The sequence below is a fragment of the Paramisgurnus dabryanus genome, chromosome 6, assembly GCF_030506205.2.
Source record: "Paramisgurnus dabryanus chromosome 6, PD_genome_1.1, whole genome shotgun sequence".
NCBI classification, from domain to species: domain Eukaryota; kingdom Metazoa; phylum Chordata; class Actinopteri; order Cypriniformes; family Cobitidae; genus Paramisgurnus; species Paramisgurnus dabryanus.
In genome coordinates this window covers 28240120-28243684 of record NC_133342.1, presented here as the reverse complement: position 1 = coordinate 28243684, position 3565 = coordinate 28240120, and the positions used below count along the sequence as shown (strand labels likewise).

The following is a 3565-nucleotide window of genomic DNA, read 5'->3' as shown; positions in this document are numbered from 1 at the left end:
TATTGCAAAACCTCTTTTTATTAAAGTACATCACATTTAATATTTACATTGATACACACAACACTTTGCATTTAATACTGCTTATTTAAATACCTCAGCTACAATTAGAAACAGAATACAGTATGGAATAATGAAAGTTATCTTATACCACAGCGCAGTGACATGAAAACCACTTATAAGGTCTTTAATAAATCAAATGAGAGTTAAAATAAATTAGCCACCCTACTCAAAACTTGAACATTAAAATACACTGCAATTACCTTACTGGCAGGCAGAAATGCTTATCCTTCACAATACTAAAGATTTTTCCATAACAAAACAGACATTTCAATTCAAAAGACATTTCATTTTTCTTAAATACGTTCCAACCTGGTATTTAGTTCTGTAGTTGTTTTACTCATGATGTAGTGGAAGGCTGCATCAGTGGTCTTCATCATGGAGGGAATGGCTTTTTGGTCCAGAATGATGCAAAAATTCTGGATGCAACTTCTGTTCCCAACGCAGTGCAGGCAGGGCTGTGCTGATTCATCCCCCCTCAAAGCATGGATTGATGCTCATCACCTAAGTGTTTTAAAAGAGTGTATTTGATGAATGTATTTGATGTGTATTTATGAACTTGTATGCATTTACATGGGGTGAACAATGCAAGCAAACTAACTGCTGAATAAATAACTAGAACAAAATACTAAAAAAAACTTACATAGCACAATCAGTAGCTTCAGTTGCACATTGACCCTCTCCAGTCTTTCTTCTTTCTTCCTTTCACAAATGAAGGCAAGAGGTGAATGAGCCAGGGAAGAGCTGCCACATCACTGTCCCGTCCTAGCAAAACAGAATTTAAACACCATGAGTATACAGTTAAACTTTAAAACCGTAAAAGTAGCAAACCCATGTACACTTACCATATTTAAACTCCTGTTGACCAGACAGAGGGTCATCCATATTGTTGTATGTTGGCTATTTTGCAATACATCACCTCAGCATATTTCTGCAGATTTTCAAAGACAAAAAGAGTCAAGAAAATACCAAAAAGGGTGCAGTTTTAACCGTTATTTGAATCAAAATCATCTCAGTATAATAAATCATGTTAGAGACAGTGTACAGTACAAATGTACTGTGTGTACTCACATAACTAGTTGGTAAGCTCTTATCCTCCAAACTGGGTTAAGGAATAACAGTTCCAGAATTCATGGGTATGCCGTATTCAAATATAGTCAGGTAGGGTCCTATCACAAAAATGACAATAAAGACTCTGAAAACTCAACATTCTTTTTATATTAAAAACAGCACTCAAGACAAAATATGAATCTTCATTTATACATTTTCAAAATAGTAATCAATTTGATTGCTATTTAATATGACATCAATAGCAAAACGATGTATGAGAAGATAATATATTTTTATTAAAGTTGGCAGCAGGTCATGTGAGTTTCTTTCCAGATTAATAATAATAATAATATGTACAAAACTACATATACTAAAAAGATTGGTTAACTGTTCATTTATGTCAAATAAAATGATTTATATGTATAAATATATAAACTTACCTTCTGTAATGAATTTATATAAGTATTAGCAGTCGTTTCTCATTGGAAGTCATCCATGTCAGGTCTTCTTTAATAAACTGCCCTAAAAACAGCATCTCGTCTGAATGATTTGAAGCACTGAGTGTGAACTTTCACCAAACTAGCATCTATAATGACAGAAAAAAACAAATGTTTGCCATACACGTTTTACACTATCGTATGTATTTGCCATTTGCATCTGTCTGACATCTAGCGCCACGAAAAGCTTACAACACACAATGCATCCAATCTGTGCATACAAATGATGATATATTTTGAGGTTTTGGTCAAATTAATTGTTGGTTTGGCGATATTTCCCCTGTTTGCATACATCTTAGAAAAACACATGACGATGCGGTTGCGGTTTTCTCCGTGTTTTTCAGTCATTTGAATAATTAACCGATATCCGTGCACTCACGTGCATGTAAACGACCTCGTTAACTCACGGTATCTAGCCTATATGATTACCTTATAACGAGCATCATATGGTGAATAAACGAGCTTTCATTTAACTTAATTTCATACCTTCAATTTGTAGTGCATGTCGCGTTTTATCTTGGTACAATTCTTTCGTTCATATCTCTGTTAATATTATCCTTCTTGGTTTTAAACTTTTAGCTAGCAGTTTAACTTTATACTAAACTAACAAGGGAACAACGTAACACAAGGTAGCTCTGATTAAACGGAACCAAATAACGAACAAAGGGGAAATAAAATGGGAAAAATATCTTATTTAGGTTTTTTGGCATATGGCTGCGTAGAGTCAGACAGAGAAATAACAGTTTAATTTAGCTAAACCATGTGAATATTATGAGACTGATTTACCTGATCTCTTCAGTTCTCCTCTGAAAGAAAATGGCGGTAAAATCCCTGAGAGGATATGTTTAGTGGAGGCGTGGCTTGATTTACACCGCTCAGAGTGAAATCTGATAACACCCTTGTTTAACACTGACACTGTTGTGAATATAACACTGGCCTAGCAATGGCAGTGTTATTTTATTACCAGATAGTGTTAAAACAGCATCAACACTGTGTATTTAACACCATCCCTGAAAATTTAACACTGGTGATTTTGCTGTGTACACATTTAATCAGCATGACTGTTCCCTGGGATCAAACCTACAACCTTTGTACTGTTAATGCAAAACTCTACCTATTGAGCTAGGAACATAATGTATTTCAGAAAATCACACCCTTCTTTATTATTTCCCTGTGTACATATGTTGCTATTACACTCTCAGAATGCGATACCCTGTCAAAAAGTTCACTTTTGTATCTAAAGGGTGCATATTAGTACCTCAAATGTTCATATCTGTACCGTGCAGTGTGTACATTTTAGCGGCATCTAGTGGTGAGATTGCAAATTGCAACCAACGGCTCAGTCAACTGCTCACCCCTCACTTTTGAAACGCCTAGAGAAGCTACGGTAGCCGCCATGAAAAACATGTCATCGTCAGAGACAACTTAGTAAAAAACTTTGTCCGTTAAGGGCTTCTGTATGGCGGCACAACATGGCGACTTCCGTGTAAGGGACCCTCGGTCTATGTAGATAAAAAAGTCTCATTCTAAGGTAATAAAAACATAACAGTTCATTATAAAAAGGTCTTTATACACCACTAATGATATAGATTTGTATATTATTTTGCATTTCTGTAAAGAGACCCTTCTAAAAATTACACACTGCACCTTTAAATCGCAGAATATTAAAATATCCTTAAAATCTGCTTTGTAAACACTTTTAGCTGTGCAAAATAGACCTGTATTTTGTTGTCTCTATGTCAAATGAACCTCTCCAGTGGTTCTGAACAGCGATGTGACAAAAACCGGTACAGACAGCTTGCTTACTTTCCCCAGATAGCAGTAACTGGCTCACACTCAATGTCATCTGACATGTTTTCATGCCTCAATTGGCGGCGAAGCCAGATGGAAAACATGAGCAAGAGTGATTGACATGCCGGTGAAGGTCGGAGGTCATATTAAGCAGTCATGACAGGCCATCC

The 3565-nt window shown here is 35.8% G+C and overlaps 1 long non-coding RNA gene across 2 annotated transcripts; it reads right to left on the bottom strand.

Annotated features, from left to right (window-relative positions):
• On the bottom strand, nt 1-2641 carry LOC135766936 (uncharacterized). Of its 2 annotated transcripts, XR_010541848.2 has the most exons (6): nt 2391-2641; nt 1548-1693; nt 1129-1226; nt 903-988; nt 701-822; nt 1-561 (listed from the first exon to the last, which is right to left on the bottom strand). It is a non-coding gene; the product is annotated as an uncharacterized lncRNA (long non-coding RNA). The 2 variants fall into 2 exon arrangements; XR_010541847.2 differs by having other exon boundaries at nt 1548-2641.
• Nucleotides 2642-3565: the final 924 nt, after the last annotated feature.